The 16,520-nt window shown below is 38.0% G+C and overlaps 1 long non-coding RNA gene across 1 annotated transcript; it reads left to right on the top strand.

Annotated features, from left to right (window-relative positions):
* The first annotated feature begins 1,260 nt into the window (after positions 1-1,260).
* On the top strand, positions 1,261-10,547 carry LOC109267686 (uncharacterized). Its single transcript, XR_002080217.2, has 3 exons — positions 1,261-1,520; positions 7,684-7,789; positions 9,705-10,547. It is a non-coding gene; the product is annotated as an uncharacterized LOC109267686 (long non-coding RNA).
* The last annotated feature ends 5,973 nt before the right edge of the window (positions 10,548-16,520 follow it).

Raw genomic sequence — 16,520 nt, 5'->3', positions numbered from 1 at the left:
AGCTGTCAGCACATAGCCCCACCCTGGGCTCGAACTCACAAACCGCGAGATCATGACCTGAGCTGAAGTCGGACACTTAACCGACTGAGCCACCCACGTGCCCCAATAAGTCAAAAACTTTAAAATTATTTGAGAGCTGATTCAAATGACAAAGCTAGATTATTAAAGATAAAGCAAAAATAACAATGGAGTGATGAATTAGTCTAGAATGTCATAACTATCCACGTTCTTAATCTTTTTCACTTCCTTATACTCATGACATTTTATGGATTGCATGCATTTTTGAAGCTCTTATAATTCCTTTATTTATTTTTATTTTTTTAATGTTTTATTTATTTTTCAGAGGGATACGGAGAGAGAGAAAGTGTGAGAGGGGGAGGAGCAGAGAGAGAGGGAGACACAGAATCTGAAGCCGGCTCCAGGCTCTGAGCTGTCAGCACAGAGTCCGACGTGGGGCTCCAACTCACCAACTGTGAGATCATGACCTGAGCTGAAATCAAATGCTTAACCAACTGAGCCACCCAGGTGCCTCTAATTCCTTTTTTTAGATCAAAGTATCCAGTCACTATAACAATGATAAGAATCATCAGAATACTAGCAACAGCTGACATCATTGAGCATCTGTTAAGTTCCAGGCACTATGGTAAGCACTTTACATATAATTTTATCTAAATTCACAACTACCTTATCAGAGGGATATTATTATTCTTTCCATTTTGCTGCAGAGGAAACTGAGGTACCACACAACTGAAAGGTGTCTGGGCTAGGTTGATCCCATGAAATCTTATTTCAAAACTTAACACTTCTATTAAATGAATAAAACCATTTATATTTTAAAGAGATGGTATCTTAGAGCCTGAGTTTATTTGCAACTTTGCAAAGTTTTGTCTCCGGACCAGACTTTTGTTAGTTCATACATTATTTATCCTTTGCTTTCCAAAGGAATTTGAGTTGGTTTACAAAAACAGACACACATTTGCAACAGGGAAACAAGCTAAGAACTAGGATATTTAAAAACAGAAGGGAGTATGATTAGTTCCCACCAGAAGACACAGTTGAAATGAAGCGACTGTGATTCAAAACAAAGTCTTGGCAACTGAGACATAAGAGCGAACAGCATGAGTTTGTGGAATAACTTTCTATTTTATGAGTGTAGTGGGAAGACTTCTTGAGATATTAATCTTGAGAATGTTTCTTTTTTCTTACCCTTCCCAACCTTTTCCTTGTTGGTCTGAGACACTCCCCCTCCCATGGCTTTGAAGGGAAAAGTTGTTGTTGGATCGTAAATGCAAAGAGAAAAGCAAAATTATGTTCAGTAATCGTTTTAATTTCCATACTGGGTTTCTGAGAATCAAAAGGGAAGTCTTGCAGGAAAAATTTTGCCACTGAAATGACTAGAAAGAGAAGAGAATTGTGTCCCATCTCTGGGAGGTTGCATGAGGGCCGTTGTCTGGAAGGATGGGTATCATGAAGGAGGAGGCAAGAGATCTGACAGAGAAGGTCCTGCCTGCTGCAGCCTGGTGAGTGCTGAAAGGCTCCCCTCTGCTCCTGTACAGAGGAGCCGTGTCCCCTTTCAAAAAACTCTTTGGGCGAGGGCCTTCCCTCTATAGCTGCCTGCAAGTCTTCTATGGGCCATCCAACAGAAGAACCACCCCCCCCCCCCCCCCCGTGCTACTAGAAACTTGTCCCAAGAGAAAAACAGCTTTGCCAACAGCCTGGGACACAAGGCACAGTCCTTGATCCTTAGAGGGGGTGGGAATGGTGTGAGATTAAAAAACAAACAAAAAAAACATAGCACAAAAACTAAAGGAAACAAGGAAACCAATCCTACACTATTACCAACATAGGAGGAATTTAGTGCTTGGGCTTGGGTGATGATCTCATGGTCCGTGGGTTTGAGCCCCACATCAGGCTCTGTGCTGACAGCTCAGAGCCTGGAGCCTTTTTCAGATTCTGTGTCTCCCTCTGTCTCTGCCCCTCCCCTGCTCATGCTCTGTCTCTCTCTCTCAAAAATAAATAAACATTTTTTGAAAAGACATTGAATATTGCCATAAGTAATATGTCCTTTTATATTGCATTTTCACTTAAAAAATCACTTTCACATGGGATTGAACAATGTAATTTTTTGAAGGATGCAGAAACACATTTCAACAAATAATTTCTTATTCCCTATATTGAATTGTGGTTCAGTAAAGGCCTTTGTATAATAAGTTAAATCAGAGAAGTTCAGATATGTTTCTTTCAGGCTACCCACCTTAAGTTCTCACTTGAAAAAAAAAAAATAGTTCGCAGTTATGCCTCAGAATCTCCTGGAAGGCTTATAAAACCAGATTGCCAGGCTCACCTTCAAATTCAGTAGATCTGGGGTGAGGTCCAATAATTTACATTTCTAACAAGTTCCTAAATTCTGTGCTGCTGGTCTGGGACCACACTTTGAGAAGCATTGATCTGAGGGACTTCGGAACTTGAAGCTTTAGCATATCCCTTAAGGTTTGTCACAAATACCAATGGCCTCACTTTGAGTGGGCATTTCACAAAGGCTGGGGTTAAGTAAACACATATTCGTACTTTCTCTCTGGATTAGGCAATGGCCCAGGTTATGCATTTAAATCCTCACGACAATCCCATCAAGTAGGTAATATTATTAGCCTCGTTTTGCAGATTGGGAAACAGAAGGACAGGGACTTTCAGTGACTTGTCCAAGGTCACACAGGTGGTAGATGACAAAATGAGGGTCTGAAACCAGAGCATCTGTTTGTGCTTGTAACTATGATACACTGCAAATCACTGAGGTCCCTCAACTGTCCTGGAGCTGCAAGTACTTTCTCTGAGTCCTTTCTATGTAGAGTATGTAGATGGAAGATTGGCCTCTTGCTGTGATAACGTACTACAGCATTGGAGATGGGAATTCGGCCAGCTGGTACACCAACCTCTGCAGGAGATGCGACACAGAAGACTTGTAGGCAGGAGCAAACTTTTCTAAGTTTAGAATTTTATACCACTCTTTCCTGGGACTTGAAACCTTCCAAGGCTTCCCTTAACACTTAGATGGCGATCCCAACCCTCCCTCAGCCTGATCTGACGTCCCCTCGACCTCTACTCCTCCCCGCCCTCCACCTGTCCCTGCCTGCAAGCCCTCTCCTTCCACATTCCAGGCTCTGCCCTGGTACGGGCTGGCTTCTACCTCAGTAGATGGCAGTAGTGGATGGCACTGGTGGGAGAGGGGGAAGGGAGGTGCTGGAAATGTCACCCCTAATTTCTCTGACCTGTCTCCTCCATGTCTTCTGCCCTTGCTGGGGAAGTCCAACTTCTGCTGCACAGCCCTGCCTGGGCCCTGGTACCCCTGCACCCTCCTGTGGCACTCCCACCTTGCAGTTGCTAATGGCTTCTTGCCATTTGTAATCTTTGGGTTGCCTCACCATCCCATCTGGATTCCAGCTCTCCTACCATCCATGCAACCAGTTCTACACATTAATTTCCTCTATTTTAAAGTTCATTTACTTATTAATTTTGAGAGAAAGAGAGAGAGAAAAAATGTAAACAAGGGAAGGGCAGAGAGAGAGAGAGAGAGAGAGGGAGAGTATCCCAAGTAGGCTCCACAAGTGTGAGATCATGACCTGAGCCAAAATCAAAGTCAGACACTTAACCAGCTGAGCCATCCAGGCGCCCCTAATTTTCTCTATTTTAAATGCATTAAGTGATTTTTGCTTTCCTCATTAGACTGTGACTGGTACAACCACATTTATCTTCTCCAGTTAACCTGGATCTCTTTCTTTTCCTTAGGTACAGGTGAGTTCCTGTCCCAGGATATTTGAACTAGCTGTTGCTTCTACGAAATGCCTGTCTCTTAGAAGTTATCATGGCTCGGGGCACCTGGGTGGCTCAGTTGGTTAAGCATCCGACTTCAGCTCAGGTCATGATCTCACGGTCCGTGAGTTCGAGCCCCGCATCGGGCTCTGTGCTGACAGCTCAGAGCCTGGAGCCTGTTTCAGATTCTGTGTGTGTCTCTCTCTCTGCCCCTCCCCTGTTCATGCTCTGTCTCTCTCTGTCTCAAAAATAAATAAACGTTAAAAAAAAATTTAAAAAAAATTTATCATGGCTCACTCTCACATGTCATTCCAGTCTTGGTACAAATTTCGCTTTCTCAGAGAGCTTATCTGATCATCCTGTCTAAAGTAAATTACCTGGTCTCATTTTGCCACATTTTTCTGTTTAATTTTCTCATAACATTCATCACTAACTATAATGAAACTGTTTATTTATGTGTTTACTTATTTACTGACTATCTCAGGATGTAAGCTCCATGAGAGTGGGTATCTCGGGTATCTTGTTCATTACCATGCTTCGATATCATGCATAGGGCAATGTCTAGCACTTAAAAAGTATCTACTGATGGACAGACTATCTGAGAACCAAGTGATTAAATTAATGAATGTAGCTTCAGTGTAATGACCCTATGAGGGCAAATAGGTAATGCCTTGAATGCCAACTCTGATCAATCAGTCATGTCTATAGAGAATGCAAAACATCCTGGCCTAGAGAATTTTGAGGATAGGTCTTAACAATGATCTAATCGAACCTTCAAAGAATTTTAATCGGATGCCTGGAGCAGGCTGCATTCTGGGAAATCTGTTAATGCAATCAGCACACTGGTCTGCATTAACCAGGAAATGTATCCTGGATAGCTGAATGACTTAGTGACCTGAGTTCTTTAACGCTGTCCATCTAAATGCTAAAGAATGTCTGCCTACCTCAAAATAATGGTTTTGGTTTTACATGTTGGATATTGTACTGCTCTTTCTGATAATAATTGGTGGTCAAGTTTCAAGTGTTTCTTCCAGCAACTGATGAGACAGAAAGAAGCCTATGTATCTTCCTATATGCTGCTGAAGCAGAGAACCTGCACGTTGTTTGTTTGAAAGTGATACCAGGAGCTCCAGTGGCACAATCGGTTAGCATATGGGACTTACACAAAAGTGATACTATGAAGGCATAAAATTTGGAATATATATAAATCTCAAAAAAGGAGAATTATCCAGAGAAAATCACTGTTAATGATTTAGTACAAAACCTTCCAGTATCCTTTCATCACACCATATGCATTATTTTCACAAAAACTGGTTCTTTTATGCATACTGTTTCATAACTTCCTTTTTTCCCCACCAAAATATATTATGTACATTTCCCCATGCTGTTGGAAAGTCTTCTAGCAGACTGCCAAAAGAACCATATTACATTTCATCATAATGCTACACATCATATGGATTTAATTATTTTTCTATTGGTGAATTTATAGGTATTTTCGTTTTTTAATGTAATATATAGATCTTTAACATTCTCTTAGCTATAGATCTGCACAAATGCATACTCATATCTTTGAAATATATTACTTGGAGAGCAATTTCTATGTTTACTCCTTCATTAAAAGTTTTTGCAATTTCCATTGAGCTATGTATCCACGTTAAAGTAATTCAGACATTATTTTAAAATATTAGATTCTGTGTTCTATGCCTTTCCTTTAAAAGCATTCTTCATGAACTTAATTTCATTTTATTTCTTGATCCTTGGATGGATGTCTTACAGTTATTAAAGAATAACTGAATAATTAGTTGAATAAATGGGTGACATATTTTATGAGCCCTTCCAAAGATGAGTGTAGGTTTTAGTTGCCCTTCTGGGTGATATTCAGTTTGGCCTGGGACAACATGTTTGGTCACATTTCCCCAATTGCTCTAGAATTTTCTTGTATATGGTTCCTCAGAAGAAAAATCTTGGCATAACCTCAATTTTTGCTACTTATAGGTTATGAATATAGATGTAGATACAGATACATAGACAAGATATGTGTAGTTTTAGGTATAGCTATAAAGATATGTTTTTGCCTAGAGATTTTGCAGACCATTTGTCTAATCCTTGAAAATAAAAGTATTAGAAGATACATTTAGGTATAGATTTCTTTTCATTCATTTTGCCTGGAGGATGGATAACTTAAAAATACATCTGTAGATATGTTTAGTTCTGGTAAAGTTTCTGATTATTATTTCATAGGTTTTGCTCTTCTTTATGAATAACCATTTTATTTTTCTTATATTTTCTTTCTCTCTATTCCATGACTAGCCTCCATCTTGTCTTTGCATTTCAGGACAGCATCCCAACTCTCTATTTCAGCTTTTCACATCATGTGTTTTATCCCCTACAGTGTGGGTTTTAATTTCTTTATTATATGTCTAGTTTTTTGGTAATCTTTCACTACTTTATTCTTCTCTTTCTTCATCTTGAACTGTTCCCTTCTTATTTTGGCCTGTTTTCTTCATATGCCTTTCTCTTTCTGTTTTAAGAAGTCATATCAACTTTTATTTGATTATAAAGTGCCTACGTCTGTTAAAATTTTCTTCTCAGATTATTTGTTTATGTATTCTCACCAATGTGCTTTGCTTTTCAGTCTTCAGAAAGCTTTGTATTTTCCTTTTTCTCCTCCACCAGACCAAGGATATGGATTTTTCTTGCTTTGCTTGCTTTCAGCTTTTGTGCTGGTCAAAATCCATTCTCAGATTTGTATCTGGAGGCCAAGATGCCAAGACAAGTCCCAATCCAACTACCAAGTTTGGGCAGATGATCATTTTTCTCCAGTTTTGTCCTATTGTCTTTCTTCTTCCACAAATGATTATTTGATATTCTGAACAATTGAAATTGAAGAAACACTATTCAGAGTTACTAGATGTTCTTCCTGTCTTTACCCTAATGCATGAGCTTCTACACCTGGAGAGCACATTAAATTTGGAATTGCAGCATTTAAATGCACATCGAAAGCATGAGGGTGGGAGCAAGACACAATTCTCTCTCTGTCTTTTGAAAACCAAAACATTTGAGGAAGAGAAACCAATCCCAGCCTAGTCATCTGGTTAAAACCAGATGGTGACCTGATTCTAACGGCACATAGTGGGAGATGTTAAAAAAGTTCTTCCCTGTTTTTATCCTAGGTAACCTATAGTTCAAGAAGAAAAACTGGATATACCATTTCCTTCTGGATGCTCTAGGGAAGAATCCATTCCGGTGCCTTCTCCGGTTTCTAGAGGCCACCTGCCTTCCTTGACCCCTGACTCTTCATCTTTAAAGCACATCACTTCAACTTCTCCTTCCAATGTCACATCTCCTTTTCTGACTCTGATTCCCTTGTCTCCACTTCATAATGACTCTTACAATTATATTGGGTCCACTTGAATAATCCAGGATAATCTCCCCATGTTGACCACTTTAATGTAATTACATCTGCAGAATCCCTTTTGCCAGGTAAAGTAACCTATTCACAGGTTCCATGAGTTACAACATGGACATCTTGGTGGGGACATTTTTCTTTCTTACCTCAACCCTTTTGCCCTTATTTTCTAGGTAAAATTATGCATAGAATATTATCAAATATACCCTTCCCCAAAATCTCAGTGTTGGTATAACTATATTAGCTCTCTGTTACTGCATCATAAACTACTGCCAAAGTTAACAATTTAAAACATTTATCATCTCACAGTTCCAATGATCAGGAATCTAAGCATAGGTTAGCAGTGTGCCTATGACTGAGGGTCTTTCATAGGGTTGCAACCAAACTATCAGCTAGAACTATGCTCTCATCTGAAGGCTTGACTAAGATGGGGCTCGCTTCTAACCTTACCTCTGTGTTGTTGGTAGGCTCAGTCCCTTGTTTGAGGGCCTCTCCACAGGGATGCCTCAAGCATGGCAGCTGCCTTCTACTGGATGAACAATCCAAGAGACAGCAAGAGAGAATGTGATCAAGGTGAAAGCCCACAGCCTTTTTCTAACCTTGTCTTAGAAATGATGTCACATCACTTTGCCATATTCTGTTTGTCAGAAGTGAGTTGCTACATGCACCCCATATTCAAAAGGAGAGGGTAACACATGACTAGTACAAGGTAGGGATTATTAGGAGCCATCTTAAATGCTGCCTACCACAGACACCCTAATACATTCAACTGTGTGGACTTTCAATGTCATAATTACACAAATCTTTCTCTTCCTCTATTTCCACTTTAGCATCCCCTAATTTCAGGTATTAAATAGTAATTCCAGAGTATTTTGAAATATTCTAAGTGAAGGAATTTCTTGACAGTCTGTGCAATTATTTCATTTGTGAAGAAGAAAAAAATGGCCTCATTATGGGCTTCAGTTTTATTTTGACAATATTTTTTTTCTATTGACAATAAAAGCCGGAGAAAAATAGAACAATTAAAATTATTACCCCAAATTGAAATAGTCTAGTGGATATGTTCAGATAATAGATAAATAAAAGTCAAATTGGGGGTGAAATATCCCTCTAACCTTAAACCACTGAAGTCCTATCCAATAAAAGACCATCGCCTTTCTGTCCCACAGTTGAATTAACTATTTACTTATTTCAAATAACGGATGATATGTAATACACATTTCTCCCATCTCTTATTATTTCTCTCTCTTTTTGAATAAAGCTACTCAACATAGGGATAATTTTTATCACTACAAGAATGATCTAAATTTCAACATACATTTTTTCAGTGCATTAATGAGAGTTTTGATTTGAGGAATTTCTGTGCTCATCCACCAAAGCAAAGTTGTCAGTAATAATTAATTGTTTATTCAATTTTAGTTTTACTATGTTGTTGGCACCTCATTTTAGAAAATATAATCCTGGCATTTAAAGTCAGTACATATTGTGTGTTTACATACCATTTTTTCCATTATTAAGGAAACAATAAAAAAGGTAAATAGGAAAAAAAAGACAGGTGTTGGGAGTTTGAGGCTAGAAGGCATAAAATATTAAACACGCTCACCCAGTTGCAGTCAAGGTGTGAAATATGGAGAGGTTAAAGGGAATAAAAGACAACCTAGTAATTGTAACCATTCTTAAATATAAATGTAAGTACAACAAATTTTATATTAGAGGTGTTGGTTAGAGGTTTGAGGAGAATTCTATGTTTTAAATTTAAGAAAAAAAACGACTTAAATAGAGGCATTTAAAATCGTTAAGAGAGACGGGGGAAAGGTTATGCATCTGTATTATGTATTTAAAAACTTTTGCAGGTTTTCTTTTAAAATGAAATGTTTATTCTGTTCCTATATTCTGTCTGTTATTTGCATCTCTTTTTGAATAATTCAAGCCACACTTAAACACCTCCAGGCACATAGCAGTATGTTCCTTAGGAGAAAGTGACTGTGTAATAATATTGCTTCTATATAATCAGTTTACCCTGTAACATCAATCATTAAGTTCTAGATGCATTATTGGGTCATAAATATTCCTTTCTAGAGAATGGACTCTTATGACCTAATTTGAGTTAGGTGTTCTATCTTTGACTAATCTCCTGTGGCTCTGTGTGTGTGTGTGTGTGTGTGTGTGTGTGTGTGTGTGTAGGGGACTGTCACGCCATATTAAAATGAACACCATCAACCACATAAATGAAGTGAGGAGAGGAAATTGAAAGGGTTGATCTCTAAAAAAAGGGGGGGGGGAGGGAGTCTCAGAACTCAGAACAAAAGGAATGTGAAGTAAATAAAGCCAGATTTTCCAGAATAGCATAATACCTTTAAAATATCTGAAGATAATTATGAGTTTTCCTATGAATCTTCCCTTTCCTAATTTTTGTATCATGAGCTTTTTAAAAACATCTTCATAGGATTTTGAACCCCTCATCTTTCTTAATTTTTCTAAAATCTAGGGCATACCTGTCACTGGCTTGAACTGTGAGATGAATGTTTCCTTCCAGGCCCCACCATTTCTCCTTTGGTAAGTGAAGAAATTATTCCTATGGACAGGACCTGCTTTATGTCATTATACAGAGTCCTGTGCTCAGAAATGGCCCACATTTTTCAAGTATTCTGCTGTCACCATCTTTTTTTTTATTATTTAAAAAAACTAATTTTTAATGTTTATTTATTTTTGAGAGAGACAGAGTGCAAGTGGGGGAAGGGCAGAGAGAGAGGGAGACAGAATCCGAAGCAGGCTCCAGACTCCAGCTGTCATCAGGGCCCAACGCAGGGCTCAAACTCATGCACCATGAGATGATGACCTGAGCTGAAGTAGGGAGCTTAACCGCCTGAGCCACCCAGCTGCCCTTCTTCTGTCACTGTCTTGAAATTCTTAATAAGTTTTGAACAAAAGGCCCACATTTTCATTTTGCATGGGGCTCTGATAATTGTGTAGTTCTTCCTGCATTCATAATGGAAAATCACCTATTTGCTGTCCCTATTTCCTAGGAGATAAAGTTGACTACAAGGCAAGTTAGGAGATTTTTAGGTTTTTTTCACTTACCAATACTTCCAGAGATGTACATTATGTTTAACAACTTACTCCCATAATCATGCTTCAGAGTTTTTGATCAAAATCCAACTCTAAAACATTTCCCTTAAAAAAATCAAAATTGTTTCCAACAAAAGAATAATATATTTTTATTGCAAAAAAATGGAAATTAAAAACAAGACATTTCTACAATTCGTAAACCAGTAGCTTTAATATTTTATTAGACTTTCTAATGATTTGGTTTTCAACACAATTATGATGAGTCAGCGTCTACCAACTTTGTAAATTAATAATTTAAATGGTATTTTATTATAAAAATATATATTCTCAACTTTTAATAAATGGATCCAGGAAAGTCATTAAAATATATATTTTTAATTTTTTTTTTAACGTTTATTTTTGAGACAGAGAGAGACAAAGCATGAACGGGGGAGGGTCAGAGAGAGGGAGACACAGAATCTGAAACAGGCTCCAGGCTCTGAGCTGTCAGCACAGAGCCCAACGCGGGGCTCGAACTCATGGACTGCGAGATCATGACCCGAGCCGAAGTCGGCCGCCTAACCAACTGAGCCACCCAGGCGCCCCAAAAATATATATTTTTAAAGTTGAAAAAAAACAATGAATCCTCCACTCGGAAATAGCAACTCTGATAATTTTGAATATTTTTCCTAGACTCTTTTTATCTCTGCATATTTTTCATGATGAAATTGTACTGTATAACTAATTTCTAGTCAAATAAGTATTCACAAATAACAAATCAGAAAAACATCTGAGAGGGGCTCAGTAACAGATTTCACTCCTCCACCCTTCAATCTCACCCTTCAATATTCAGTTTCCTAATTGCCACTGCTATTCTCTTTGCACTCTTACTTACACACTCCTGATTCACCCTTTGAACCACATGATGTCTCCATTGGCATCTATGGGGTTGAGGCCAGGGATGCTGCTACACATTTTAGGATGCACAAGAAAGTCCACTCCTCCCCCCACAATCCAGGGGCGCCAGAGTGGCTCAGTCAGTTAAAAGTCCAGCTCTTGGTTCCGACTCAGGTCATGATCCCACGGTAGGTGGGTTCAACTCCTGCATGGGGTTTCGTGCTGGCAGTGTGGAGGCTGCTTGGGATTTTCTCTCTCTGCCCATCCTCCGCTCATGAGCATGCTCTGTCTCAAAGATAAATAAATAAACTTAAAAAGATAAGAAAATAATGTTTTTAAAGCCAACCAAAATGCTAGTAGTGCTGAAACTGAAAAACTAGTATAAATAATTCTGGATTTACCACCCGATGCAATTAGAAAGGAAAAAGAAATGAGAGGTATAAGGGCACCTGGGTGGTTCAGTCAGTTAAGCCTCTGACTCTTGGTTTCAGCTCAGGCCCTGATCTCACAGTTTGTGGGTTCAAGCCTCATATCTGCTCTGGCAGCATGGAGCCTACTTGGGATTCTCCCTCCCCCTCTCTCTGCCCCTTCTCTGCTCTGTCTCTCAAAATAAATAAATAAACATTTTTTTTTAATGAGAGATATAAATATTGGAAGGAAGACACACTTATTTATGCAGAAGACACGATTATGCACTAGTCCTCCAAAGGAAGCCATTTAGAACACTATTGATCGATTATAACATGTAACAGAAAAAGAAAGTGTAGTAAAAATACAAAAAAATAATGCGCATTACAACTTGTGATATTTTAAGGTGTCAACCACAAACCAAATGTGTATAAATGAGCAAATGTTAGCATTTATTTTTTGTAACTTGTTATTTTTTGCAATCATTTTAATTTTTAATCAAATCTACTTTTCTGTCAACAAATGTGGTCTGGAATTAAGTTTTCTGCAGGAATATGCTCTGATGTTTCAGAGGAAAACATTCTGAAGTAGTTACCCAGATTAAGAATCTGGCTTGTAAATCAATAACACTTCTTCCTTCACTGAGAAAGTCTGCTATGAAAAATAACAGCTGACTAAATAGCGTGCTCACTGATGCTGTAAAAATTGTGAATTACTTAAAGGCTAATGCATTAACTTTGACAACATTCTCTTTATTCTTTTACTGTACGAGTTGATCATAAACACGTGCCATTGCATGGTGACATAAAGGGTGGGTTCTTCAGGAAAAAAAAATCTGTTGAGAATATTTGAGCTATGGAAAAATCTCTTTGTGTTTTTGGTCCCAACATTTTAAAGACACAAAATGGACATCCAGACTTACTTTTCTCTAATATCCTCTGTATTTTAATAACTTTAATGCTTCCATGCACGAAAAGGATGCAACATGTTTTATGATGACGGTTAAAATAAAAGAGCAGGGGCACCTGGGTGGCTCAGTCGGTTAAGCGGCCGACTCCGGCTCAGGTCATGATCTTGCGGTCCGTGAGTTCGAGCCCCATGTCGGGCTCTGTGCTGACAGCTCAGAGCCTGGAGCCTGTTTCAGATTCTGTGTCTCCCTCTCTCTGACCCTCCCCCGTTCATGCTTTGTCTCTCTCTGTCTCAAAAATAAATAAACGTTAAAAAAAAATTTAAAAAAAATAAAAGAGCAAAAAATGAAAGTAAAAAATTTGGAAGAATGGTTTCTACACACCACTGTGACATTTTTCATAATTTAACCATAATTAACCATGAAGTAGGTGATGATCTCAGTATTGCACACTTGCAAAAAGCAATCACTGAAATTTTCCAGAATTGATAGGATGCTTTGAATGTTATTTCTGTCAAAAGTTCATTCTAGGAAATTTATTAGTTTTGAATCCACTTCTTTTAATCAGAAGATATTACAAATTTGTAACCTTTAAGGATAAGCTGTTGGAATTGAATATCAGTGAAAATTGAAGATGGATTTTGAAAATACAGCTTTATTTTGAGAAAAAAAAAGTTACAAATGAATATTGAGAACTTGATGACATTGCTTTAACTTCTCATTGCCATTCCCATGAACATACTTCTGAAAGACAAGTTGCTCTTGTATGAGTGTTGTTAAAATAGTTTAGACATCTTTGCCCCATGGTGAGGTGGTGTTGTCAGTCCAACCTCAAGAAGACATGCAAAACACAAGTTTGCTGGTTACATTCAAAACCTTAAATATTGATAGATATGGTCATTCAAAATATATGTATAGGTATTTGCTATTAGAAATAAACTGTGGTGAAGGACTAGATTTTTTACAATGAAGCACTGATCCAAAAAGATGAAAAAAATAAGAAAGTTAACAAAGAGACTTCCCCTCTAAATGTGCTAGGTCCAAGTGGTTGTTAGATGAGTTCTTTCAAACTCATGAAGAATAGAGGATGTAATATTTAAATAGTTCCAGAGCATAGAGAGAAAGGAATGACCCAATTCCTTAGAAGGATCATCATAATAAGATCATCATACTAAGATCATAACAACTCTGATGTGAAAACAAAGAAGAAAAAATAGAAAATTACATTTAAAAAATTCATACAAAATAAATTCACATGATATGTTTCTAAGCACATATTAAAACAACTCCAGAATAAAATGATAATTCAATAATAGAAAAACTACTCATTTAATTAATACAATTCATGCACCATATTAATAGGTCAAAGGAGAAAAAAAGCATAAGGATTATAGTAGATAGATGCCAAATAGTCATTTGACAATGTTGAGCATCCATTGTTGATGTTTAAAGATAGGAAATGGAGATAAATGGATACTTTTTGATATACATATATTAACAGGAAAGCCAGACACACACACACACACACACACACACACACACACACACACACACACACGTCTCAGGCTGAAAGTCAGCATCATGCTGAATGATGAAGTGCTAGAGCTATTCTCCTAAACTAGGAACAAATCAAGATCTCCTATCACCATTATTCTTTAATGTCATTTCCATAAATCTCTCTTGGAGAGATTTGAAGCTCTAATATAGATGTGAGTGTGGCAAATTGAATAATGGGTCCCTAAAGATCTTCTTGGGAGCTGTGAAGATGCTTTATTATATGGCAAAAGGGAATTTGCAGATGTGATTAAGGTAACAGAACCTAAATGGGGTGATTATCCTGGATTATAGATGAGCTTAATCTAATCATGTGATCTCTCAAAAGCACAGAACAAGAAGTTGGAGACTTCCAGTGTGAGAAGGATTTGACATACTGCTGCTGGCTCTGAGTTGGAGGGGCTTGCATGCAAGTGCCTGAAAGAGACCCCTATGTGCTAAGAGTGACTCCCAAATGACAGCCAGCAAGGAGACAGGGAACTCTAACTGCAGGGAACTGGAGTCCACTGACAATGAGCTGGGAAGCAGACGCTCCCAGAGCCTCTCCCCAAGAACCCCGTGAGACAATACCCTGATTTCATCTTTGTGAAACCCATAAAGGAGAAACCAACCCAAACTCCTGACCCACAAAACTGAGATAACACACTTGTGTTGTTTTAAGCTGCTAAATTTGTGTAATTTGCTACATCAATGTTGCGAACTGAGTTGTATTCCCCAAAAGTAATAGGCCTAATCCTCAAGGTGACTGTATTTAGAGACAGGATCTTTAAGGAGGTAATGAAGATTACTTGCGGTCTGGAGTGCCTGGGTGGCTCAGTGAGTTAAGCACCTGGCTTCAGCTCAGGTCATGATCTCACAGTTCTTGAGTTCCTGGACTCTGCACTGACAGTGCAGAGGCTGCTTGGGATTTTCTCTCCTGCCCCCCCCACCCCCCCTGCCCCTCCCCCACTCACTCTTGCTCTCTCTTTCAAAATAAATAAACAAAATAAAAAAGATTAATTGTGGTCACAAGAGTGGGATCCTAATCCCTATAAGAAGAGGAAGAGAAGCCAGAGCCTCATTGCACCACTTCCCAGCACAGAGAAAAGGCCTTGTGAGGACAAGAGAGAAAATAGCCATCTGCAAACCAAGGAGAGAGGCCTCAACAGACACCTTGATCTTGGACTCTTCCAGCCTCAAGGACTGTGAGAAAATACATTTCTGTTGTTAAGCCCCCCACTCGGTGGTGGGATTGTTACAGCCATCCTAGCATGGAGCAGACTAACACCGGCAGTAATAGAAAACTAATACAGTTATTGACAGCACCGATTTGGGGCCGAGCCTTACGGTGTGAGATATCTGGGTTTGTTGGTTTATTTATAATTAGTTGACAATCTATTCTTGCAGTTTCAAAATTTTATCTATGTGATCAAATTTATCAGTTTTTATGGCTCTGGATTTCATGTCTTGCTTAGAAAGGCCATCCCCTCCCCGGTTCTCTTTCTCTCTCAAAAATAAATGAATGAATGAATGAATGAATAAATAAATACAAACTTAAGAGAAAACTAGAAATTAGTCTTGGTGGGAGTATTGACACCAAAGAAATTGGTGTCTGCTAATTGCTACAAATCAGTCCTTTTTTTCCCCAGGAAGATTTGGCTCCAGGATTCAAACTACAGCACCAGTTAGTCTTCCCCATGCTCTGGCCAGTCATATGGGAGAGAACAGGGGACAAGAAGCTAAGATAATCTTCTTTTGCTATCATTAAATAATATTTACAAAGATTACTCAGAGGAATATTTAGATGCCCCCTGGAAGGCTTTTTCAATGCTCAGATTATTGCAATCTTAAGTTTGAAGAGGTTCTTTTTTTTTTTTTTTTGGTAAAATAAAGATAAAAATGAGTAGCTTTTATTTTAATAAAATAAATAAAACTCTGAGCTTAAAATATTATACAAGATCATTTTAATAAATGATATGTCTATTAATAGGTAATGTTAAATAACTTATGTTAAGCCCAGACAAAGGAATACCATACAGTGGTCTAACAAGTGTATATGTGCTTGGCATAAAAATTATCATTAAGTAGAAAAAGTAAATAGCAGAAAAATGTGTATCTTATGATTACACTTATGTATACAAAAACTATCGAGAAGAGGTATTGGGGTGCAGCATCTGAGGTGCTGATGATGCTTTATTTCTTGATTTTAAGGGTGGTTATATAAGAGAGTGTTCAGTTTGTGGCAATTTATGACACTAAAAAATGATGCCTACCCTTATATGTGTGTTATACTTAAAAAGTTTACTTACAAACAAAGGCATGTGTGTAGATATTTATGTGTATAATTTCTTAGAAGAAAATTTAGAAATAAACAATTATTCATAGTGTCTTCCTCTGGTGAGGGGGGTGGCCCTTGGGAACTAGCGAAAGGACTCTTACTTTCTACCCTTTATGTTTTGTATTGTTTGAATGTTTTACAGAGAGTATATATTATTTTGTAGGGAGAAAAAA

The sequence above is a fragment of the Panthera pardus genome, unplaced genomic scaffold (genome assembly GCF_024362965.1).
Source record: "Panthera pardus isolate Hobbes unplaced genomic scaffold, ASM2436296v1 HiC_scaffold_2, whole genome shotgun sequence".
Taxonomy (NCBI): Eukaryota; Metazoa; Chordata; class Mammalia; order Carnivora; family Felidae; genus Panthera; species Panthera pardus.
The sequence above is the reverse complement of the archived record's forward strand: the minus strand, read 5'-3'. Positions and strand labels throughout refer to the sequence as shown.